This window comes from Lutra lutra, chromosome 3 (genome assembly GCF_902655055.1).
Source record: "Lutra lutra chromosome 3, mLutLut1.2, whole genome shotgun sequence".
NCBI lineage: Eukaryota > Metazoa > Chordata > Mammalia > Carnivora > Mustelidae > Lutra > Lutra lutra.
In genome coordinates, this window is record NC_062280.1 from 21148026 (window position 1) to 21175660 (window position 27635).

At 35.6% G+C, this 27635-nt stretch overlaps 1 protein-coding gene across 6 annotated transcripts in view; it reads right to left on the reverse strand.

Annotated features, from left to right (window-relative positions):
• The window catches only part of KANSL1L (KAT8 regulatory NSL complex subunit 1 like), a 139895-nt gene that overhangs the window by 23650 nt on the left and 88610 nt on the right, over positions 1-27635 (reverse strand). The window lies entirely within an intron of this gene.

Consider the following 27635-nt stretch of genomic DNA (forward strand, 5'->3'; position numbering starts at 1 on the left):
TGACACTAGCAAGTCCTGGCTTAATAAGTCACCTTAGAGAAAAAGCTTGAAAATGAAAAGGGTTTAAGAGAGGTTATTAAAGACCATAAACGTGATGAGATTTCACTAATCTCTTTTCAGATTTTCAAAAAGAAGAGCAATGTCTGTGGAAATGGGTCTTCCCCTCAGCTTATGAAATCAAAAGAAAGAGAAATGAGTTTGAGGAATGTTGGGTTAAAAGAAAATAGCTACATGCCACAATGGTGAGAACCACTAAGAGCAGGTGCTATGTTAAGATTAAGAATTGTGCAAACTGTTTTCTTCCTTGCAATCTGTTACAGTCAGTGAATGAAACTTGAATCCCTGCCTTAAATTCCAATGCCAGACAATGTCTACACTGGAATTATTGTGAAGTACTACAAGCACTGTACATGTTTATACTAAGTAAAACTTAATACATTAAAAAAGATAAAATACACACTATATGCTACATGAGTTTGTGTTTCTGAAAATTAAGTTAAGATTTGAGTCCAGGAATTTTAAGAAAACCACATTGCTAAATCAAAAAAAGCTATGTTGCTATATTAAGAAATACATACTCTGTTTTAAAACTGGATTTTAGGGGGGGGGCACCTGGGTGGCTCAGTGGGTTAAAGCCTCTGCCTTTGCCTCAGGTCATGATCTCAGGGTCCTGGGATCGAGCCCCACATCGGGCTCTCTGCTCAGCGGGGAGCCTGCTTCCCCCTCTCTCTCTCTGCCTGCCTCTCAGCCTACTTGTGATCTCTGTCAGATAAATAAATAAATCTTTAAAAAAAAAAACAAAAACTGGATTTTAGGGGCACCTGGGTGGCTCAGTTGTTAAGCGTCTGCTTTCGGCTCAGGTCATGATACCAGCATCCTAGGATCGAGCCCCACATTGGGCACCAGCCCCCCATTGGGCTCCAGGCCCACACTGGGGTTGGGGGGGGGGTCCCTGCACAGCAGGAGGCCTGCTTCTCCCTCTCCCACTTCCCCTGCTTCTGTTCCCTCTCTGTTAAAAAATAAATAAAATCTTTTTTTAAAACCCTGGATTTTAAATTATACTTTATGGTTATAAAATTAGTATACAAAAAAGATCTAAACAATAGATAAAATATTTTAAAAATTAACAGAGCTCATTTATACTCCTTCCCTCCCCCTTAGCCTCTACCTCCCGTAATAACATTTGGACTCGTTTTGTTTTTTAATCTAACTGATATCTAAAATGCTTATAACAACAAAGATCTTTAGATCCTATTTTTAAATGCTTTTATTTTATAAACTTACATTAGGTTTGTCAACTTTCTTGAGTTTGAGATTCCTCGCTAACCTTGGCAATTTCTGTTTCCATAGCACCTTAGGCATATCTCTCATAGCATTCAACTAGACTTCCTCTGGACTACTATTATTAGCTCCTTGAAGGTTGGGATTAGTATTTGTTTAATCCTGTATTCCCAGAAACCTGACACAGTCACTGACACATGGTTGAAACTTGAACGCTAACTAACTGAATTTAATCTTATTTGCCTTAATAAAAATTTAAGTGAATACAAATTCTCAAATGCATGTTTGCCTGAGATTACTTCACTGGGGAAAAAAATAGTTCCTGTTAATATATGCCAAAATTTATCATGTAGTGACTTCTGTTTACATTCCACTAGCCAAGCCCTAGGTCAAGGAGGGTTAGGAAATGCAGTCATTTTGGGAGGTCAAATAAACTGCTGAGTTTTTATAAAAAGATACCACATTTATACATGATTATAATAATGTGAGTCATTTCCAAGATTTATTCTAATGACGTTTTATGTATATACTTATGAGAACAGTTGCTGTTTCTTACCTTTACAAGATATGCTGGTACTCTGGACTCACTCTAGAATTATTTACCCTTTTATGATGTACTTCAGAAAGGTATAAAAAATACTTAAAATTACAAAGAAAAAAATGTGCTAACCTCCCTTTTCCATATATGGATAGAGCATTATGAATAAAAGGTGATAAAATCTGAATATTTACCATATAATTAGTTTTCTCTTGAAATTTTTCCAAATCCAGGAAACCCATTAGCCAATTTGAAACTATCCTAAATAATTATGGAGACAAGTGAGGGGCATCTAGGAAAAGGCCTTTTTGTTCCCTGCAGAGAAAGTGAAGCCCAGGAGGCTGAAAAGGAATGGATGGAAAAATAAGAGAAAGACCAGGAGATTTTTGCCAATAAAAATTCATATGTCTAGAGGGTGTGATCAACAGTACCATATGCTACATAAGATTCAAGCAAAATAAAGCTAAAAAGCATCCACTAAGCTTTTTAGCTTTAATAATGAAACATTTCATATATACAAAAGTATATAATTTATAGGGAAGGCATAAAATTTTAAAAAGACAACTATACTCACCATCCTATTTCAAGAAACAGAACAGTACCAAGATCATTCTGCTTTCCCCCTCCTGTCCTAGCCGCATGAACCTGTGGCAGAAACTGCTACTTTCTTCCTAATACCTGTGCTCTCATTCTCTCTCTTCTAGAACTCCTGATTTTCAGCTAGGCACATTTTTCAAGTCTCCTTGGATCTAAAAATTACTATACAATAGATACAGTCTAGCCAGAAGACCATGAAGAGAAGTCGTAAGTGCAACTTCCTTTTTAAGGTCACTTACTCCTCCATTCTTCCACGTTACACATGAAATGTAACTGGTGGTGAGCCACCATAACCATGTGGATAAAGAGCTCCAAAGAGGAGGAGCCTGGCTCCTAGATAACCATGTAGAACCTAATTGTCATGCCTAGGGTATTTTCAACCTGTTACAAGACAAACTTGTGTCTTGCTTATGTCACTATGTGGGTTTCTGTCAAATGCAGCTGAACCTGTATCTTAGCTAACACAGTGTGCCTCCTTAATCACATATTTTCTCTCATACCTCCAGAAGTCGCTGCTATCTTGAACTTTAATTTTATTGTTTCCTTAATTTAGTTTTTCCACATAAACATACGTAATTCTATATAATGTTTTAAAATCTGTATGCTTTAAAATGTATATAGACAGAATACTGTTAATGTATCTGCTTGCTGTATTATGTACATGCAATGCATAATTCTCCTGTTTATAAATATCTAGAGTATTTCTTACTTTTTATTATTATGAACAATGCTAGTATGAATATCTTATTTGTCTCCGGGTACATGGCCATAAGAATTTCTCTGGAGTATACTGCTAGAAATGGAAATGGTAGGTTAAAGAAACCTATGAGTGCACAGATTCAACTTCACCAGATGATATATTGTATTACAAAGTAGTCTTACCTAAATTTACACTCCAACCAAGCAGACCTTGGCTCTAACTGCTTTAGATTCATGCCAACAGGCATATTGTCAGATTTTACTTTTGCAAATCTCAGAGCATACAAATATTATCTCATGGGTGAAACTTGCATTGTTCTGCTTACAAGTTGACCACCTTTTCATACCTAAAATTGGTCATTCAGTTTTCCTTCTTTTGGGAAATACATATTTTGCTGATTTTTCTCTTGGAATGTCTTTTTCATACTGATTTTTAATGTTTTTTTTACACACTCTAGAAAACTACAAATCCTTTGTAGGTTCTATACAGTGCTCGCTGTCTGCTCTTCTTTTACTTTCTTTGCAATGTCTTTTCATCGACATATGTTAACAAATGTTTCCTTTACATATAGTTCGCACTTTGTGTCTGTAGGAGGAAGTCTTTCCCTACCCTAAAGTCAAAAGATACACTTCCACTTTTTTCCCCCTACTTAAAGTTTTAAGGTTTTGCCTTTTGTATTTAGGTCTTTACCTGACACTGATTTTTTTGGTGCATGATGTGAGTCCAATCTCAATCTGATTTTTTTTCTTATATGAATCATCAACTCACTGAACACTTTTTATTGAACATTCTCTTCTAACTGATCTACCATGCTACCTGTTTTATATATATAAACCACATTCCATGTATGTGTCAAGCTATTTCAGGAATCTCTAATATTATACCATTTGTGTCTATGCTAATAATCAATGTCTTAATTACTACAGTGTTTATATCTTGATATATGATACTCCAAGTTTCTCCACCTTGTTTGTCAGGGGTGTCCTGGCTATTACTGGCTTTCACTCTTCAGCAAAATTTTTGAAACAGCTTAATTTCCACCAAAAACCTGCGGAGTTTTCTACATTTAATCTGTAAATCACTTGGGAGATGTTTGATTTTGGTATCATAACTAAAGGTTATCAACCCATGAATATAATATATATCATTTATTTAGGTCCTCTTTAATTTCTTTCAATAAAACTTTATCATTTTCTTCTCTAAAAGTCTTCACAGCTTTTGTTAGCTGTATTTTTCTAGGCACTTTAGTATTTATTTTTTCAACTGTAAAAGAATATAAGAATAAAATCGACTTTTATATTTTGAACATAACCCACAGCTTTGCTAAACTTTCTTTTTTAAAAAACTTTCTTCTAGTAATATATTTGTAGTTTCTTTTAGTTTTCTATTATCCAAATATATTATCTACAAATAGTGACAGTTTCTTTCACTCAATTCTAAAATTTTATTTTATTTTATCATATTTAGGGGGTTCTAGATGGGCTCACCAGTGTAGGGATGATTAGAAATGACCAAAGAAGACATTCTTTTGTACCATATTATAAAGGAAATGCTTTTAATTTCTAAGAATCAAGAATTATATAGATTAAGAATAATTGTAGATTTCTTAGGGGGGATCATACTCCTTATCAGAATATGTTCATAGGCTGCCAAAATATTTTTTAAATATATTAATGTTGAATTTAACCATATACTTTTTGTGAACCCATTAAAATGATTACACCTGGTTTTCCTTTTTAAATTTAATAATGTGGTGAATTAATTAATAAAGTTTTAAATGTCAAACCAAGCTTGGATTCTTCTTGAAGAATCTTGCTGGGGTTTATCAATTTTTTTTTCAAAGGACCAGCAATTAGATTTGTTTACTTTCTATATTGTATATGAAATTTATTGTGTATGTATGTTTGTTTTATATTTTATTGATTCCTATCTTGATTTCTTTGGGATCAATCAGATTTATACACTTTTACTTTTTAGTGGTTTCCCTAGAGATTATAAATGTACATTTTTAATATGTATGCTTTTAGAAAATAATACAAATTATTTCTTTTATCATTTCCTGAAAATAATAAGACATTAGAATACTCCATTTACTCTTCTCTTTCTGTATTATTGTTGTTGCCATTTTAGTTCTACATATATTCAAAACACTACAATATATTACTATTAGTATTACTGTCAAAATTTATATTACCCTTATACTTATCCTTTCTATTGTTGTTCGCTCCTTCCTATAATTCTGTGTTTCCAGCTAAGACCATGTTTCTTCTTCCTTTGCTATTATTATATGTAGATTTGGTGTCAAATTCTCTCCGCTTTTCTTTATTTGAAAGTTTTGTATATTATCGTTTTTAAGGGATTTTTTTTTGTGACTACATAAATTCTAGTTTTTTTTTTTTTTCATTTTTTTCTTTCAGCATTTTAAAGATACCTTCATCTCATCTGGCTTTCACTGTTTCTGGTTAGTAGTTAAGTCTTATTGTTGCCCTGATTTAAGAGTAATATGTCTTTTTTACCCTGATTATTTTTAAATTTTTCTCTGTTTTTCATTTTAGCAGGCTTGCCATAATATGCCTTTATATAATTTCTATATGTTTGTTCTTTTTGAGGTTCACAGAACTTCTGGAATCTACAGGTTAATGTCTCTTGTTAGTTTGGGAAATACTCTATTACTGTTTGTTCAAATGTTACTTCCACCCTATTCTCTTCTCTTTTTTCTCCTAGACTTCAAAGACATAAATGGTTAGATTTTTTTCACTGTTGCACACTCCTCTCTGCTGTGGTTTTTGTATTTTTAAAATTCTTTCTTATCCCTATGCTTCCACTTGGTATATTAATAAGTCTTTTAGTTTATTAATCCTGACTTTCTTGTTATCTAATTCGTAATTAAATTCATCTAGTGAGGTATTATTTCACATGTTATTTTTCAGTTTGAAATGTGTCTAGGAGTCTCTTTTTAAAAAGCAGACTCCATGGGGCGCCTGGGTGGCTCAGTGGGTTAAGCCGCTGCCTTCGGCTCAGGTCATGATCTCAGGGTCCTGGGATTGAGTCCCGCGTCGGGCTCTCTGCTCGGCGGGGAGCCTGCTTCCTCCTCTCTCTCTGCCTGCCTCTCTGCCTGCTTGTGATCTCTCTCTCTGTCAAATAAATAAATAAAAAATCTTTAAAAAAAATAAATAAAAAGCAGACATCTGGTGAAAGAGTCTGTTTATTTTTTCTAATTGTTCTCTATTTTTTTTTTTAATTTCTTAGCAGCTAATTCAAGTATCAAAATCACTCAACAGTCTGATACTATTGTGTTTTTCCTCTTGAAGTCTAGCCATGTGATCTCATCTTTTGCAATACCTAGTAATTTTTTTAAAGGTTTATTTATTTAAGAGAGAGGGAGAGAGAAAGAGAGCAAGAGCAGGAAGGGCAGAGGGAGAGGGAGAGTCTCAAGCAGACTCCATGTGGGGTGCAGAGACAGACTCCCATGTGGGGTGCAGAGCCAGGCTCCCTCCATCTCACAACCCTGTGATCATGACCTGACCAAAACTCAGAGTTGGAAGCCCAACCAACTGTGCCGTCCAGGCTTCCCGCAATGCCTAGTAATCTTTAACTGAATGCCAAATGGTATTTTTTTTTAAACCAAAAGTCTCCGTATGATGTAATCTTTCTTTAGAGAGAGTTTGCTCTCCTACTGCTAAGTAGATACAGTGCAGATTTCTCCTTTTTAATCCAATGCGAGTGTTCCTCAATTAAGTCTGGGTTGCAGCCCTAGTATGGTTAATGTATCTGATTTGCTCTTGGCCCTTCAAGGTTTTCAACTAAGTGTTTGATGTATTTTATAAAATTTCTCCTGATTATCCATATCTGATGATAAAAAGTCTTAGGGTAAACTGAACATCACCCTGCTTTTAAGTGGCTTTTTTCATTTATGTTTTTAAGTGTCCTACTGCTCTGTGCAGCCCCAGTATTCAGCAAATGTTGAGAAGAACAATGGTCAAAATGTTCTGAAGTGAAAACTAGCCATGTGATTCAGGTCTCCCAAAATTCCACCAAGAGCATCCCCCATTGGTAGCATCTACTAGCATGTCTACCAACTTTGAAAAATCTTGCCAAAGCTCTAGGGTAAAAGTGGTTGCGGAAGCCAGCTCTCCTGGGTGTTTCCTTCTAACATATATATATTATAACTATATATATATATATAGTTATAATATATATATATGTTAGATCTTCTCCTTTAACCTCCACATTTATTCATCTCTTTTTACATTTTCCAATTCTTATTTCTCTACATCTATTTCATTCACATCTATTCCCCAATACACCATTCTCTCTTCAGTTGTGTCTATGTACTCCTACCCATTGTGAGGCTTGAACTCATGATTCCAAGATCAAGAGTCACATACTATTCTGATGAGCCAGCCAGGCACCCCCTAACTTGTTTTTCTTAAACATATTGAACTTATGTGGGCACCTGGGTGGCTCAGTCAGGTTAGGCATCTGCCTTTGGCTCAGGTCATAATCCCGGGATCCCATGATCAAGTTCCACATTGTCTCTCTGATCAGCAGGGAGTCTGCTTCTCCCTCAGACCCTCCCCAGCTCGTGCTTTCTCTCTCTCACTCTGTCTCTCAAATAAATAAAATCATTAAAAAATAACTTGATTTTACATTCTGTATATGATAATTGTAACACTGGAAGTTTGCCAGCCTGGAACATGAGCTTACCTATTTTAAAATCCGATTTTTGTCTACTTAAATAAGTCATATCTGAAGCATGAATTCAGACTTTAAGGATATAAGAGGCCTAATCTGTTATTATAAATTCTATGGAGACACTATTTTTTCCATTTTTAGTCAGAGCCTAAGGCAGACAAAGGCAAGCTCTTTGCATCTCTGTGTAGTAGGTTTGAGTTCTAGTTCACCCATTAACAAAGTGGGTAGCATTTGAAGGCCCTTGACTTTATGCAGGATTTCTAATATGCCTCCTCATATCTCTCATGTTCTAGGTTTCAGCTCCAGTCCATCTCAATTAAACAAAAATTTCTCTCTCTCTTTCCCTCCCTTCATTTTCAATTCTGAGGATTTCCATTTTTCTAGTTAGATTAACCATGCATTGCATAAAATATTTTTTTTAATATTTTACATTCTAATATTTTGTATCTGGAGGCTTTCCTAAGAACTTATTCCACCACATTGCTGGAAGCAGAAGTTCTGCATTAGATCTGGCAACTAAGAGATGACTCTGACCTTTAAAAAAATTTTCCAAAAAAATGCTTTTGTTGGTCACCATACTATAGTAGAGTGAAGAATGAAATAAGAAGTCAGAGACATTGCAGTGCTTCTCAAGGAACCCAACATTTGAAAGAGATAAATACAAACACTTTCAAATTTACTGTGGAGGAAAGAGATTAAACAATAGCTAAATGAGATATGCTATTAAAAAAATTAATTTTGAAAGGAAAAAAAGTCATCTCCATTTCTGTCCATGAAGAGGTACAGCTATGCTGCTTACTTCAAACAACTGTTTTTCAGAATTTGGACACCAGGCAGCATATAAATGTTATCCCTGAGAAGAAAACAAATGACATGATCCTATAAATCTAGTAGCTTTTTAGATAGAGGTATGTTCCTAAGATTTTGGCACAAGGTGGTGTGGGTGGGGGGTCCAAATAAAGTATGACAGTCTACCTGATTTGAAGAGACAGACATTGAAGTCTGGGGAGAGAATGGTAGCTACAATTTATAGAAGAAAGTACCCAAAGTGAGGAAGCTATTCAGAGAAAGGGCTCCAGAAATCTACATGGGGTGCTTTTTAATCATTTGTCAAATAGTAATCTACACATGCATAGAATGAAGCAAAAAGGCCAGTCTAAGAACAATTAACTTGGGGGCAGGAGAGGAAGCAGGAAAAAAGAACAAACAACACATGGGAGAAATAAACACCAAAATGGTAGACTTAAACCCAACTATATTATAATTACATTAAATGTAAATGCTCTAAATAATCTGCTTAAAAGGCAGAAACTTTCAGATTGGATAAAAAAGACCTAACATATACTGTCTACACGAAAACCACTTTAAAGTCATATATAGGGGTGCCTGGGTGGCTCAGTGGGTTAAGCCGCTGCCTTCGGCTCAGGTCATGATCTCGGGGTCCTGGGATCGAGTCCCGCATCGGGCTCTCTGCTCGGCAGGGAGCCTGCTTCCCTCTCTCTCTCTCTGCCTGCCTCTCTGTCTACTTGTGATCTCTCTCTGTCAAGTCAATGAATAAAATCTTTAAAAAAAAAATGGCTCTGTTCATTTAAAAAAAAAAAAAATTAAAGTCATATATAAATTAAAGTGTAAAAGTGTGGAAGCAGATATACCACCCAAGCACTGATCATTAAGTTAGCATTCGTGAAAGCAGATTTCAGGAATATGGACAAACACATAAGCATAAAAGGGTCAAATCAAAAAGACATAAAAATAAAACTATACATCTATGCAGGTACTAACAAAACCCAAATATATGAAGCAAAAATGGAAATAACTAAAAAGCGAAATAGACAAACCCAAACTTATAACTGGAGATTTGGACCAGATAGGAAGAAAATCAGTAAGGATATAAAAGACTTGTCTGGCATTATCAACTAAATAAACCTAATAAATGTTTAAAGAAAACCCATAAATAAAACAATATATACTCTTTTCAAGTATGCATGCACTATTCACTAAGATAGACTACATGACAAGCCATAAAACAAATCTCAATAAACTGAAAAGGACCAAAATAATACAGAGTATGTTTTTGTAATCACAATGTAATTAAATAAAAAAATCAGTAACAGAAAGATATTTGGAAAATCCCCAAATATTTGAAAATTAAACAAAATTCAAAACAATCTGGATCAAAGAGGAAATCATATGAGAAATTAGAAAATATTTCAAATTAAAACATATCAAAAATTATAAGATGTTAAAGCAGTGTTCAAAAGGAAAATTATAGCTTTCTGTGTTATAATAGAAAAATAGAATGAAAATCAATGTTTTTAAGCTTCTACCTTAAAAGAAGTTAGAAAAAGAGATGGAGGGGATTTAAACCCGAAGTAAGCATCATTAACTTATGATACCATAATAGCCAAAACCCAGAAACAACCCAAATGTCCAAGAGCTGATTAATGTATAAAACACTGTGAATGGTCACAACTATGATATCATACAATGTAATACTATTCTACTTTATATTCCATTTTTCTCCATGCTGGGCATGGAGCCCAATGTGGGGCTTGAACTCATGATCCTGAGATCAAGACCACATTCATAGATTGGGAGAATTACTATTTTAAAATGTTCATATTACTCAAAGTAATCTACAAATTCAATGCAATCCTCATCAAAATACCAAAAGCTTTTTCCCACAGAACTAGAACAAATAATCCTAAAATTTTTATGGAAAGACAAAACCCCAAATGGCCAAGGCAATCATGAGAAAGAACAAAGCTTAGAGGTATCATGCATACAGGTATCAAATGATACTACGAAGCTGTAGTAATCAAAACAGTACAGTAGTGACACAAAAACAGACTTATAAATCAATGGAATAGAGGGTCAAAACCACACTTACATAACCAATTAATCTATGACAAAGAAAGCAAAAACATACAAGGTAGAAAAAATAGTCTCTTCAATAAATGGTACTAGAAAAACTGAACAGGTACCTGCAAAAGAATGACATACTTTCTTATACGATATGCAAAAGTAAACTCAAAACAGGTTAAAGGCCTACATGTAAAATCTGAAACCGTAAAACACCTTAAAGAAAACATAGACAATAAACTCTTGGACACTGGTCTTAGCAATGTTATTTTTGGATGTTTCTCAGGCAAGGGCAACAAAAGCACAAATAAACAAGTGGGAGTATATCAAACTAAAAGGCTTTGAAATAGCAAAGAAAAAAATATCAAAAAATGAAAGCAACATCTACTGAATGGGAGAAAATATTTGCAAATGACAGATCTGATAAGGGGTTAATATCCAAAATATATAAAGAACTCATACAACTCAACACCAAAAAAACCAAAAAGACAAACAAAAAATCCCCAATAATCTGTTTAAAAAATGGTCAGAGGACCCAAACAGACATTTTTCCGAAGAACAGATGGCCAACAGATACATGAAAAGATGTTCATCAATAATCATCAGGGAAGGGCACCTGGGTGGCTCAGTGGATTAAGCCGGCTCGGGTCGTGATCTCAGGGTCCTGGGATCGAGCCCCGCATCTGCCTCAGCATCCCTGCTGAGCAGAGAGCCTGCTTCCCCCTCTCTCTCTGCCTCTCTGCCTACTTGTGATCTCTCTCTCTGTCAAATAAATAAATAAAATCTTTTAAAATAAATAATCATCAGGGAAATGCAAATCAAAATCCATATAATATATATCACCTCACACCAATTAGAGTGGCTAGTATTAAAAAAGCCAGTATATAACTAGTATTGGCCAGGATGTAGAGAAAAGGGAACCTTCATGCACTGTTGGGGGTATGTAAATTTGTGCAGGAACTGTGAAAAACAGTACTGAGGAACTTAAAAAATTAAAAATAGAAATACTACATAATCCAGCAATCCTACTTCTGAATATTTACCCTAAGCAAACAAAAACATTAATTTGAAAAGATGAGCACCTGCTAGGTTCATTAGATCACTACTTAAAATAGCCAAGATATAGAAGTAACCTAAGCATACATCAGTAGATAAATGGATAAAGATGTTGTGTGCACACACGCGCATGTGCACACGTGCGCGTACACACACAAGAGTATTTTAATCAGCCATAAAAAAGAACAAAATCTTGCCACTTGCAACAACATGGATGGACCCAGATGGTATTATGCTAAATGAAATTAAGTTAGGGGGAAAAAAAACCATATGATTTAACTTACATGTGGAATCTAAAAACACAAAATAAATGAACATTAAAACAGAAGCTGGACTCCTATCTAACACCATATACAAAATTTAACTCAAAATGGATCAATGACCTAAATATAAGCGCTTAAAACCATAAATATCTTAGAAGAACATACAGGGGTAAATCTTTATGACCTTGGGTCAGGCAATGGAGTCTCAGATTTAAAAAAAAAAAAAAAGCATGAAAAACAAAATAAACAATAGATAAACTGGATTTCATTAAAATTAAAACCTGTGCATCAAAAGACAATATCAAGAAAATAAAAAGAGAACCTACAAATGGGAGAAAATAAGGGAGAATATATCAAATTCTATATCTGGCAAAAGTCTAGTATCTAGAATACATAAAGGACTCTTAAATCTCAATAACAAAAAGACAAATAACACAACTAAAACATGGGTCAAAAGTAGAGTTTTCACCAAAGAAGATATACAACTGGCCAACAAGCACATGAAAATATGCTCAGCATCACTGATCATTAAGGAAATGCAAATCAAAACCACAGTGAGGTAACACATCACACTCACTAAGATGTGAAGAAGGGTGAGGGGAGGGAAAGAGAAAAGAACAAGTATTGTTGAGAAATAACAAGTGTAGAAGATTTAGGAACCTCATACATTGTCGGCGGGAATGTTCAGCTGCTGCAGGAAAGAGTTTGGTGGTTCCACAAAAACTTAAACACAGTTACCATATGACCCTGCAATTCCACTATTAGGTACAGCCCTCCAAAATGGAAAACAGTTATTCAAACAAGTACATGTACATATATGCTCATAACAGCACTATCCACATTGGCCAAAAGGTGGAAACAACCCAGTGTCCATCAGTGGATGAAATGACTTACAAATTGTGGTATATACATACAATGAAATAGTATTCAACCATAAAAGAATGTAGTACCAATTTTACTAACTAGATGAGACTCAAAAACATTATGCTAAGAGAAAAAAGACATAAAAGATCACATGTTGTATGACTACACTTATGGAAATATTCAGAATAGATAAATCCATTAAGAGAGATTGGTGGTTGCCAGAGCTAGGGATTTGGAGTAATGGGGAGAAACTGGTTAAAGAATAAGAGGCTTTAGTTTGGAGTGATGAAAGTTTTTTGGAACTAGACAGAGGTGGTGGTAGCACAACACTGTGTATGTACTAAATGTCACTAAATTGTTCACTTTGAAATGATTAATTGTAATGTGAATTTCACCTCGATAAATTATTTTTTTAATGCAAACTCATAGGTGATATGAAATAATGAATTGCACCATTGCTTGCAAAAGGAAACACTGTACATAACCCAAACATTCAGCAACGGCAGACTGGCTAGATACATGATAGTAAACTGGAATATCATAAAAAGAGTAAGAAAGCTCAATAGAAACTGATGTGAAAAGGTTTCTTAAGATTTACTGTATACTAGGGGGAAGGTAGTTAACAGTTAATATGCTACTATTTCTGTTCAAATGTGGGAGCAAATTATACACATATATATTCACCTAGATGTGTATACAAATAAATGGAAAGATGCAGTAGAAGATTGTTAACACTGGTTATCTTGTTGGAAAGTAGGCAGGTATAAGCAGAATAGGGAGAAAGGGAGACGTCAATTACACCTTTTCAAAATTTTCATCTTGAAAATCATATGTATTAAACAGTTACTTGTTTTAAAGTTTCTAGCAAGTTTTAAGCTTTTAAAATGATTAAATACAAAAAGAAAGTTATCTAAAACTTAAGTGTAAATGTACTAAATAATTATAAAGTCATCACATGTAATTCTTTTTTTTTTAAAGATTTTATTTATTTATTTGACAGACAGAGATCACAAGCAGGCAGAGAGGAAGGCAGAGAGAGAGGAGGAAGCAGGCTCCCCGCCGAGCAGAGAGCCCGACGCGGGACTCGATCCCCGGACCCTGGGATCATGACCCGAGCTGAAGGCAGAGGCTTTAACCCGCTGAGCTACCCAGGCGCCCCATCACATGTAATTCTTAAACAGACCAAGCAACAGAATACTGCCTGCACTCCAAAGGTCCCTAGTAGCTCTTAATTGTAAACCCCCTTTTTTCACCAGAGGTAGTCACTATCTTAATTTAAAATCTACTAACTTCTGTTTCTTTATACTTTTACTTTTTTACGCGATCTTAAACAGAACTGATTTAATTTTTAACTGTTCTTAATGTAAATGGAATTCATCCATGTTGTTGCATTTTTCTGAATACACTGTGGGAAACAATTTTATTTTATGAATATTTCAAAGTTATTCATCAAGTCTATTATTAAGGGACCACTGGACTGTTTACAGTCTGTAGCTATCACAAATACTACTACTCTGAACACTATTATACATGTTCTGTTGATGCACAAAATCATACACTTTCTAGAAGTATAATCTTAAATCACAAGTATGTTTATCTTCAACTTAACTAGAAAATACCAAATTTTTATCAAAGTGCTTGTACCACTTACTCTCCCATCAGGACAAAGAGCTTCCATTGTTCTATATCCACACCAATACTTGATATTATTTTATTTAAAAAATGTTCCCAATCTAGTGGGCATAACGTAGTATCTCATTGTGTTAATCTTCATTTTTTTTTTAAATTATCAGTGAAGTGGCTGCTTTTTCATATTTGTTAAAGGGGTAGAATCTCTTTGTGAAGTGGCATGTCCAACTCTTTCACACATTCTTAACTGGTTGACAGTTTTTTTCTTTTAGTAATTCTTCATAATCTTACTAAGAGTTCTATGCTGGCTGTATGGTTGTATGTGTGGCAAATAAGCAACCTCCCATAAGGTTGCTTATATTTGACTCTGACTTTTCAATAGAAATTCTTCATTTTAATGTAGTTAATTGTGTAACTTAATGGCCTATTAGGACATTTTCCTACTTTGACATCATCATACACTCCATAGTATCTTCTAAAATGTCTTTTAATGTTTCCTTTTGGACTTTTTTTTTTTTTTTTTTTTTTTTTTAGAGAGAGAGAGGAAGAGTGCTTGAGTGGGGTGGGGGCAAGGGAGAGGAAAAGAGAAAGAATCTTTTTTTTTTTTTTTTAAGATTTTATTTATTTATTTGACAGAGAGAGATCACAAGCAGGCAGAGAGGCAGGCAGAGAGAGAGGAGGAAGCAGGCTCCCCGCTGAGCAGAGAGCCCGATGTGGGGCTCGATCCCAGGACTCTGAGATCATGACCTGAGCCGAAGGCAGCGGCCCAACCCACTGAGCCACCCAGGCGCCCCAAAGAGAAAGAATCTTAAGCAGGCTCCATGCCAACCATGGAGCCCAACACGCACAGGGCTTGATCTCACAACCTTCAAATCATCACCCGAGCCGAAATCGGAGTTGGACACTTAACTGACCGAGCCACTCAGGTGCCTTAAGAATGTTCCCTCTTGGGGCGCCTGGGTGGCTCAGTGGGTTAAAGCCTCTGCCTTCAGCTCAGGTCATGATCCCAGGATCCTGGGATCGAGCCCCGCATCAGGCTCTCTGCTCAGTAGGGAGCCTGCTTCCCTTCCTCTCTCTCTGCCTGCCTCTCTGCCTACTTGTATTCTGTCAAATAAATGTTTTTTTTAAAAAGAATATTTCCTCTTATATTTAATTTTATAATCCACCTCTAGATGATTATTGCATATAGTAAGGGATAGAAGCCCCACTGCATTTTCCCCATATGAATAACCAATTTTTCCAGCAACATTAACTTAAGAGATTACTTTTTTCTCACTGCTGTCCAGTACCACCTATCTTAAATCCAGTGCCCATATTCAATAAGTCTGTATCTGAGCTCTCTACTATTTCTTTGTCTAGCCCTGTACTCCTGTACCAATATACCACAGTCTTAATTTCCATAGCTTTCAAATACTGTTTGGTATCTGGTAGAACAAGTCCTCTTGCTGTATTCTTTGAGAGTGTCATTATTTATTCTTGACCTCTATGTTGCCATATGTATTTTAAAATGAATCTGTTAAGTTTCAAAACAAGCAAAAACAACAAAAAAGCAAAAACCAAACACTTAAACCACCTTTTGAGATTTTGATAGGCACTGCATTAAGCTATGACTCATGTGGAAAGAATGAACTCTGCAATAAAACAGTATTCCTATTTATGAATATATTTTATCATTTATTTAGATGTTCTTGAATATCTCTCCGTGAAGTTCTATAAATTTTTCTGTAATGGATTTGTACATCTCTGGCTAGATATATTACAAAGTACTTGATAATTTTTTGTACTGCTATAAATGGTTATCTTTAAAAATTAATTTTACTTTCTGCTGGAAAATAATTTTATAAAATGATCATTAATTCAAATAATTCTTCTTTTGGATTTTCTATAAACCATCTACAAATGTCCATTTTAATTCTTCAATTCTAAATTTTATATGTTTCATTGTTTGCTCAACTGTACTGGGTGTTCTTTGTATGTAAAAGGCAGAATACAAGTGCCAATAGCAAGCACCCTGTGTCTTTCTTGGTTTCAAAGGCAAATCCTTCAGTTTTTACCATTAAAGTGTGATGTTTAATATATACTTTCATATATGACTTCTTAAAAATCAGATTAAGAAAGTAGTTGGGGGGGTAATTTTGGGGGGTGCCTGGGTCTCAGTTGGTTAAGTGTCCGACTCCTGATTTTAGCTCAGCTCATGATCTCAGGATTGTACGGCTATGAGATCAAGCCCTAAATTAGGGTCCACACACAGTGGGGAGTCTGCCTGTATTCTCTCTTTCCCTCTGCCCTGTCCCCTGCCACCCCTGGCTCCATCCTCACTTCCTCCCTCTCTTAAAAAAGTGTATTTTGCGGGTATCTGGCTGGCTCAGCTGGTAGAACATGTGACTCTTTACATAGGGGTTATAAGTTTGAGACCCACATTGGGTGTAGAGATTATTTAAATTATTTTTAATTTTAAAAAAGGAACATAGGGGCACCTGGGTGGCTCAGTGGGTTAAAGCCTCTGCCTTCAGTTCAGGTCACGATCTCAGGGTCCTGGGATCGAGCCCCACATTGGGCTCTCTGTTCAGCAGGGAGCCTGCTTCCCCCTCTCTCTCTGCCTGCCTCTCTGCCTACTTGTGATCTCTCTCTCTGTCAAATAAATAAATAAAATATTTGAAAAAAAAAAAAGGGACGTAAAATTTTAAAAATAAATATTTTTTAAAAGTAACATTCTATTCCAGAGTTTTTAGTCATGAGAATACAAGAAATATTATCAAGTCTTTTTTTCTATACTACTTAAACAAATGATTTCTTTTACCTAAGTCTACTTTTATCTAAGCGAGTTGTTAGGATTTGGTTTAGGGTTTCTGCATCTCTGTTCAGAACAGAGATCAGCCTAAAATTTTCCTTTTCTTACTATCCTTATTAGTTATTTATATAATGAGTATACTAGACTCAATTTCTTTTCTCTGAGTTTTTATAAGTTTGGAACTATATTTTCCTTAATTATTCAGTAGCATTTGATGTTTAGTGAAGTCACCTTAATATCAAGTTTTCTTGTGAGAACAATTTTAATTACGGACTCAACTTCTTTAATGGTTATAAACTACTCAGACTTTCTATTTCTGTATTCACCTTTGATATGCTACATATTTTTAAGGACATTTTATATTACTTCTAATATTTTTATTATTTTATATTATATTTTAGATTATTTTTAGATTATTTTTCACATTTAAGGACATAAAGTTACCCTGTTTTTCTCTATCATTTTTATAAAGATGTGTACTTTTAGCAGGACACATTGCCACACTATGTATAATTTAGAATTCTATTTTTAAGGAAGAAAGGTATGCTTGACATTGCATAAGCAAGAAGCTGGAAGGTATACACAGAACTCAGTAAGAACCATCTTGACTAATAAAACTGGAAAATGACCAGCTCTAAGGTCTATCAGCAACAGTACTGATATAACTGCTAAAACACAGCAGCATTAGTAATAGAATCATAGCAGAATATCTAAAACTCAAAGTCTTTCTTAAAAACAGTAGAAAACTTGCGTATCTTTTTCTTCTGAAGATATTCTGTTAAAAAATAACTCTATATTACTGAAACTGTATGTAAATTATCTAATAAATAAGATAATTTAAATACTTTAATCTTTGTAAAGACACAGTCGTGGTCATGAAAAGGACAGTGTATTTTTAATTTCAAAGAAATCTGCAGGAGGACTGGTTATACATCCATATTATTCATTTACATAGCCCTTCTAGAGGAAAGGCAAGAAGAAAGTAATAAAGCAGCCTAGGAATAGTAAGAATGTGTGTTGTGGGCCAAAAAGACACAAAAAACAAAACAAAAAAACCCCCCAAACTTTAAATGAAATAATGAAAATGTTATATTCCTTAGAAAGAAGTGTTTTTAAAAAAATCAGCAAACTTAAAATTTGAGGCTCTTTTGCCAAAAAATTTATGAAAGTGAACAAAGCTATTGTAAGATTTAACATTTTAACAGATGTTTTTAGATAAGTATTATTAAGTAGTGTGCGAACTAGCACTGGCTCGGGTTCTCTAATATTTTTAAGAAACTAAAGATATATTATTTCCATTTGCTAAGCAATTACTGAATTCCATATGCAAGTGATCTATAAACAAAAAACACTGCATATATTTATATATTACCTTTTTTTGAGTATGTATTACCTTCTAAGTGATCTAGAAAGTAATTAGTCATTGGAATATATTAATGGTGATATAATCACATTTTAATACAGAAATGGCAAATAATATATAGCATCTCTGCTACCACCCTTTCCCTCATATGTGGCAAAAATTCAAAATTCACCATAGTATTCCATTCCCAAGCCCAGACATCACACTCTCTCAAACAGCACTCTGGACAGCCAATAGCCACTACCAATCAACTGCAGTAGGCAGGAGAGAAATGGGGAATATTTGCCTTTCTTCAGTGGCTTGAAAGAATACATAAAGGAGAATAGAATTTATAATAGGAATAGTTCTCAAGGGTTAATATCCAAAATATATAAAAAACCCATACAACTTAACACCAAAATAACAAAAAATATGATTTTAAAAATGAATAGAGGAACAACATGGACAGACCTAGAGAGTATAATGCTAAGCAAAATAAGGCAGAGAAAGACAAATACCATATAATTTTGCTCATGTGGAATTTAAGAAAAACAAACAAAAAATTAAGAGACAAAGTATAAAATAGACTCTTAACTTTAGAGAACAGATGGTCACCAGAGGGGAGGTGGGTGGGGGTTGGGTGAAATAGGTGAAGGGGATTAAGAATACATTTATGATGAGCACTGAGTAATATATGGGGCTGCTGAATCACTATATTAGACACTTGAAACTAATATAACAGTGGATGTTAACTACAGTGGAATTAAAAACTTTATAAAGAATGAACATAGGACCTGAATAGACATTTTCCCAAAGACAAACACACAAATGGCTAACAGATACATGGAAAGATATTCAAGATCAATAGTCATCAAGGAAATGCAAATCAAAACCAAAATGAGTTATCACCTCATATCAATTAGAATGGCTACTATTAAAAAAAATACATAACGAGTGTTGGTCAGAATGTAGAGAAGGGAACCCTCATGCACTGTTGGTGGGAATGTAAATTGCTGCAACAACACGGAGGTTTCTCAAAAAATTAAAAATAAAAATAAAATACAACCAAGTAGTTCCACTTCCCTAGCATTCACCTGAAGAAAACAAAGACACTAATTAAAAAAGACATGCATCCCTATGTTTACTGCAGCAATATGTACAATACCCAAAATGTGGAAGCTACCTCAGTGTCTACTAATAGGTGAACGGTAAAGATAAGGTATGTATATGAATATGGAATATTATTCAGCCAGAAAAATATAATGAAGTCTTGCCATTTGCAACAACATGGATGGATCTAGAGGGTTATCATGCTAAGAGAAATAAGTCAGTCAGAGACACACACCATATGATTTTACTTATATGTAGAATTTAAAAAACAAAATAAAAGAACAAGCAAAAAACAAAAATGACTCATAAATACAGAGAACAAATTAATGGCTACCAGAGGGTCAGGGAGTGGGGAGAATGAACAAAATAGGTAAAGGGATAGATAGATAGATAGATAGATAGACAGATAGATAAAATATAGGAATACTTCTTCCTTCTTCATAAGGATTATTATATTTATTACTAATTATTACTAATGCTCAATTTATAAGCATGTTAGGCCCAATACAGATGTTACCATAAATTTATATGAAATTGCTCTTGGTTTACATGCTAAAATTTATGAAAAATGAAAAAAATTCTGCTTATAATAGTTTCCCAACCAGCATATCATACTCCAAATATGACTAATTTATATTTAATTCATTACTTTTGTAGCACTTCTCAAAATGCAAACAGCATTCTTTTGAGTGACAGTATCATCGGTAAATAGTTTACCAGAGATTAGCAGAGTCACCTAGAAACAACACAGGTTAGTTATATTTGCAAAAAGTCAGGGAGAAAAAAAAAATAAGTTAGAAAACAAAGAATACTATGGGTAAGCAGGACACTTACATAAAAGCACTAGACACCAAGGAAGTGGGCGATACCATGGGGGAAGATGGGTGATAAAAGACAAGTAGGGATTTTACAAATAAAGTTTCATGTATTTGAAAATATTGCCCATATGACATATTGGTATTTACAGTACAGAGATTTATAATTAGTACCCAGAAGCTGAAAATATTAATGGGGAAGAAATTATCACAATCACTGTGAGCCTCCAATATGGAGGAAGGTGGTTGGGAGCATAACCAAATAAAACTTTGGGCTTTTGAACCACCTATTTATCCTACTCCCAGGCAAAACATCCACACTTTTGTCATCTCTATATAAAGCAGCCTCTAATCTAACCAACTGAATAAATTTCTCAGTTTATTCTTGCTGACTTATTTTTATTAGCTAAAACCTATTAATAAAATAAAATCACTACTCTAATTAAAATAGAATTATTGAGCCTGGATGGCTCAGTTGGTTAAGCATCCAACTCTTGATTTTGGCTCAGGTCACGATCTCAGGGCCATGAGATTCCTACAACAGGCTCTGAGGTCACGGGGCGGGGGTAGTCTGCTTGAGATTCTCTCATAAAGCACCTCCCCCTCTCTCTCAAATAAATAAATCTCTCAAATAAATAAATCTTTTAAAAAACAGATTAGCATTATATTTATGATTGGCATCCTATATAAACTCTTTATGTCAAATTTCCCACAACTGTTTTTATAAAAAAACTGTATCTAGAATTCTAACCTTGGGTGCCAGAAGTCTCTATCCTTCTATCCTATTGGGATAAAGAACTCCTCTGCTGTGAGTTAATCAGGGTGGCTCCTGTTAACCTAAGGCTGAGACACTGACAGGGTAGCGGCCGAGGTTGCATACTCTTACCAAGAAGGACCTGAAGATGGGAGAGAAAGCAAGATGGTGGAGGAGTAGGAGACTGAAATATCATTAGGTCCCAGAGTTCAGCTACATAGTTACCAAACCATTCTGAACACCTACAAACTCAACAGAAGATAGAAGAGAAGAAGGGCAGCAATTCTGGGAAAAGAAAATCGACCACTTTCTGGAAGGTAGGATGGGAGGAGAAGTGAATTCAAAGTGACGGGAAAATAGATTGTGGGGGCAGGGGCCAGCTTCTGGGAAGCAGTGGAGCAGCGGAGGTCAAAATCAGAACTTTTAGAAGTCTGCCCCACTGAGGGACATTGCTCAGGAGGCTAAGCGGGGGAGAAGCCCTCACAGGGACAGTGTGATCTTAGGATCTGCGGGGTCATAGAAAGACTGGGGGTGTCAGAGTGTGGCAGAGCTGCCAGGTATCGGAGCAGGGAAGCCGGCTACAGAGACAAAGCCGAGGAGTGCGCTCTCAGTTCAGGGTTACCTTAAACTGTGATCCGAGGCACAGTCAGGCCACTGCTCTTCGAGCAGGGACCCCTCAATTGACAGGTCCAAAGAGACCCCCTCCATCCTCCTCTGGGAGGAGTGGTGCAGGAGCGAATGGCAGGAATCTGCTGGGTTTGGAGATTCCAAATGGGGCCATGTGCCAGAAAGAGAAACATTTGGTCACAGGCCAGGTGAGCAGAGTGTGTGGATGGAGACCAGGGAGACAGGAGGGATTGATTACTTTTCTCTGAGGGTGCACTGAGGAATGGGGCCCCGAGCTCCTTGGCTCCCACTGGGCCAGAGATTGAAGGCTGCCATTTTCATTCCTGTCGCCCAAAGCTGTACAGAGAACATTCAGAGAACAAAAGCTACCGAGATCAAACCCAAGCAGATTACTTAGCCTGGCTCCTGGCAAGGGTGTGCAATTCCGCCTTGGCAAAAGATATTTGAGAATCACAGCAACAAGCCCCTCCCCCAGAAGATCAGCAAGAACATCCAGCAAAGACCAAGTTTACTGAACAATGAGAACTGCGGAAGGCCAGAGCTGGTGGAAAACAACACATAGAATTCATGGCTTTTTTCCCATGATCCTTCAATCTTTCAAAGTTAAACTTTTTAAATTCTTTTTCTTATTCTAGTTTTTTAATTTTTTCCTCTTTCTTCTTTTAAGGTTTTCTTAACTATTGTACCTTATCAGTACCTTTAAAAAAAATCTTTTAAATTTCCATTGTTATAGTCATATTTTATTGCTTCACTGTATTTAACCTTATTTTTGTATACATATAGGTTTTTTTTTCCCTTTAAAATTCTGGAATACAATTTCTTCAAATAGATCAAAATATACCCTAAATCTAACACATGGCTTTGTTTTAGTCTCCAGCCTGATCACATTCTTTCTTCTTTTTATTTTTTTTCCAACCAACATATCTTATCAATTCCTTTTCTGGAATCTTTTTAAATTTTCATCATTACAGTCATATTCCATCTCTTCACTACGTGTACCCTTATTTTTATATATATATGTGTTTTTCTCTCTTTAAAATTGTGGGAGGTAGTTTCCTCTAAGAGACCAGAATAAACCCAAAATCAAGTGGTTGGCTCTGTTCTATTCACCAATCTAAAAAATATATATATATGTATAAAATATATATGTATATATGTTTTAGATATATCTATCTACATAGATAGATATATGTGTGTGTATGTATGTATATATATACATATATATATATGTATGTATTTGTGTGTGTGTATATATATATATATTTACTTATAATCCCCCCCTTTGGGTCTCTTCTAATTTGCTAACTATATTTTTCTGGGGGGGTTCTTTGTGCCCTTTTAGTATTTTGTTCTCTCATTCATCTATCCTTATCTGGATAAAATGACAAGGCAGAAAAATTCGCCACCAAAAAAAAAAAAAAAAAAAAAAAAAAAAAAAGAACAAGAGGCAGTATTGATGTCCAGGGACCTAATCAATATGGACATTAGTAATACGTCAGAACTAGAGTTCAGAATGGTGATTATCAAGGTGGTAGCTGGGCTTGAAAAAAGCATGGAAGAAATTAGAGAATCGCTTTCTGGAGAAATAAAAGAACTAAAATATAACCAAGTTGAAATAAAAACAGCTATTAATGAGATGTAATAAAAAATGATGGCTCTTACTACTAGAACAAATGAGGCAGAAGAGAAAATTTGTGATACAGAAGACCAAATTGATGGAGAATAAAGAAGCTGAGCAAAAGAGAGATAAACTACTGGCCCATGAGGGGAGAATTCGAGAGGTAAGTGATACCAGCAGACAAAACAATATTAGAATAATTGGAATCCCAGAAAAAGAAGAAAGAGAAAGAGGGGCAGAAGGTATACTGAAGAAAATTAGAGTAGAGAATTTCCTGAATATGGGAAAGGGAACAAGTGTCAAAATCCAGGAGACTCAGAGAATCCCCCTCAAAATCAATAAAAATAGATCAACACTGTATCACCAAACAGTAAAACATACAGGTCTTAATGACAGAAAACCCTGAAAGCAGCTCGGGACAAAAGGTCTATAACATACGATGGTAGAAATATTAGACAGGCAGCAGACTTATCCACAGAGACCTGGCAGGCCAAAACGGACTGGCATGATATATGCAGAAGAAAAATATGCAGCCGAGACTACTATATCCAGCTCATTGAAAATAGAAGGAGAAATAAAAAGCTTCCAGGACAAACAAAAATTAAAAGAATTTGCAAACACCAAACCAACCTCACAAGAAATATGAAAAGGGGTCTTCTAAGCAAAGAGAGAGCTTAAAGTAATAGACCAGAAAGGAATAGACACAATATACAGTAATAGTCACCTTACAGGCAATATAATGGCAATAATTTTGTATCTTTCAATAGTTACCCTGACTGTATATGGGCTAAATGCCCCAATCAAAAGACACAGGATATCAGAATGGATAAAAAAACAACACCCATCCAGATGCTGTCTACCAGGAACTCATTTTAGAACCAAAGACACCTCCAGATTTAAAGTGCTGAGATGGAAAACAATTTACCATGCTAATGGACACCAAAAGAATGCTGGGGTGGCCATCCTTATATCAGGTAAATTAGACTTTAAGCAGAAGACTATAATAAGAATTGAGGAAGGACCATATATCCTACCTGTCTGCCAACCTGTCTGCCATATCATGTCTGCCAACAAGAAGATCTAACAATTTAAATATCTATGCCCCTAACATGGGAGCAGCCAACTATATAAACCAATTAATAACAACATCAAAGAAACATATTGACAATAATACAATAATAGTAGCGGACTTTAACACCCCGTCACTGAAATGGACATATCATCTAAGCAAAAGATCAGTAAGGTGGGGCGCCTGGGTGGCTCAGTGGGTTAAAGCCTCTGCCTTCGGCTCAGGTCATTATCCCAGGGTCCTGGGATCGAGCCCCACATCAAGCTCTCTGTGCAGCAGGGAGCCTGTTTCCTCCTCCCTCTCTGCCTGCCTCTCTGCCTACTTGTGATCTCTGTCAAATAAATAAAATCTTAAAAAAAGAAAAAAGATGGGGTGCCTGGGTGGCTCAGTGGGTTAAAGCCTCTGTCTTCAGCTCAGGTCATGATCCCAGGGTCCTGGGATCAAGCCCCACATCGGGCTCTCTGCTCAGCGGGGAGCCTGCTTCCTTCTCTCTCTGCCTGCTTCTCTGCCTACTTGTGATCTCTGTCAAATGAATAAATAAAATCTTAAAAAAAAAAAAAAGAAAGAAAAAGAAAAGATGAACAAGGCTTTAAATGACACACTGGACCTGATGGACATGACAGATATATTCAGAACATTCCATCCCAAAGCAAGAGAATACACAATCTTCTCTAGTACACATGGAACACTGTCCAGAAGATCACATCCTGGGTCACAAATCAGGTCTCCACTGGTACCAAAAGATTGGGCTCATTCCTTGCATATTTTCAGACCATAATGCTTTGAAACTAGAACTCAATCAAAAGTTGGAAAGACATCAAATACATGGTAAATAAGAAGCATCAAACTAAAGAATGAATGAGTCAACAGGGAAATTAAAGAAGAATGTAAAAATTCATGGACACAAATGAAAATAACACAACTGTTCAAAATCTTTGGGACACGGCAAAGGTGGTCCTGAGAGAAAAGTATATAGCAATACAAGCCTTTCTCAAGAAACAAGAAAGGTCTCAAGTACACAACCTAACCCTCCACCTAAAGGAACTGGAGAAAGAACAGCAAAGAAAGCCTAAACCCAGCAGAAGAAGAAAAATTATAAAGATCAGAGCAGAAATCAATGAAATAGAAACCAAAAGAACAGTAGAACAAATCAATGAAACTAGGAGCTGGTTCTTCGAAAGAGTTAATAAGATTGATAAACCCCTGACCAGTCTTAACAAAAAGAAAAGAGAAAGGACCCAATTTAATAAAATCATGAATGAAAGAGGAGAGATCAAAAATAACACCAAGGAAAGACAAATAGTTATAAGAACATACTATGAGCAACCATACACCAGCAAATTTGATAATCTGGAAGACATGGATGCATTCCTAGAGACATATAAACTACCAAAACTGAACCTGGAAGAAATAGAAAACCTGAACAGACCCATAATCAGTAGGGAGATTGAAGCAGTCATCAAAAATCTCCCAACAAACAAGAGCCCAGGGCCAGACGGCTTCCCAGGGGAGTTCTACCAAACATTTAAAGAAGAATTAATACCTATTCTCCTGAAATGATTTCCAAAAAATAGACATGGAAGGAAAACTTCCAAACTCATTCTATGAGGCCAACATTACCTTGATCCCCAAACCAGATAAAGACCCCATCAAAAAGGAGAATTATACACCAATATCCTTGATGAACATGGATGCAAAAAATCTCACCAAAATACTAGCCAATAGGATCCAACAGTACATTAAAAGGATTATTCACCACAACCAAGTGGGATTTATTCCTGGGCTACAAGGTTGGTTCAACATCCACAAATCAATGTGATACAATACATTAATAAAAGATAGAATAAGAATCATATGACCCTCTCAATAGATGCTAAAAAGCATTTGACAAAGTACAGCATCCTTTCTTGATCAAAACTCTTCAAATTTTAGGGACAGAGGGTACATACCTCAATATCATCAAAGAAATTTACGAAAAACCCACAGCGAATACCATTCTCAATGGGGAAAATCTGAAAACTTTTCCCCAAGGTCAGGAACACAGCAGGGATGTCCACTATCACCATTGCTATTCAACATAGTACTAGAAGTCCTAGCCCCGGCAATCAGACAAAAAAAAGAAATAAAAGGCGTCCGAATTGGCAAAGAAGAAGTCCAACTCTCAATCTTTGCAGATGATATGATACTCTATGTGGAAAACCCAAGACTCTACTCCAAAACTGCTAGAACTCATACAGCAATTCATTAAAGTGTCAGGATATAAAATCAATGCTCAGAAATCAGTTGCATTTCTATACACCAATAGCAAGACAGAAGAAAGAGAAATTAAGGAGTCAATCCCATTTAAAATTGCACCCAAAACCATAAGATACCTAGGAATAAATCTAACCAAAAAGGCAAAGAATCTGTACTCAGAAAACTATAAAGTACCCATGAAAGAAATTGAGGAAGACACCAAGAAATGGAAAAACGTTCCATGCTCATGGACTGAAAGAACAAATATTGTGAAAATGTCTATGCTACCTAAAGCCATCTACACATTTAATGCAATCCCAGTCAAAATACCATCCATTTTCTTCAAAGAAATGGGACAAATAATCCTAAAATTTATATGGAACCAGAGAAGACCCCAAATAGCCAGAGGAACGTTGAAGAAGAAAGCCAAAGTTGGTGGTATCACAATTCCAGACTTCAAGCTCTATTACAAAGCTGTCATCATCAAGACAGTATGGTACTGGCACAAAACAGACACATAGATCAGTGGAACAGAATAGAGAGCCCAGAAATGGACCCTCAACTCTACGGTCAACTAATCTTCAACAGAACAGGATAGACTGTCCACTGGAAAAAAGACAGTCTCTTCAACAAATGGTGTTGGGAAAATTGGACAGCCACATGCAGAAGAATGAAACTGGACCATTTCCTTACACCACAAAAAAAATAGACTCAAAATGGATGAAAGACCTCAATGTGAGTCAGGAATCCCACAAAATCCTTGAGGAGAACAAGGCAGCAACCTCTTCA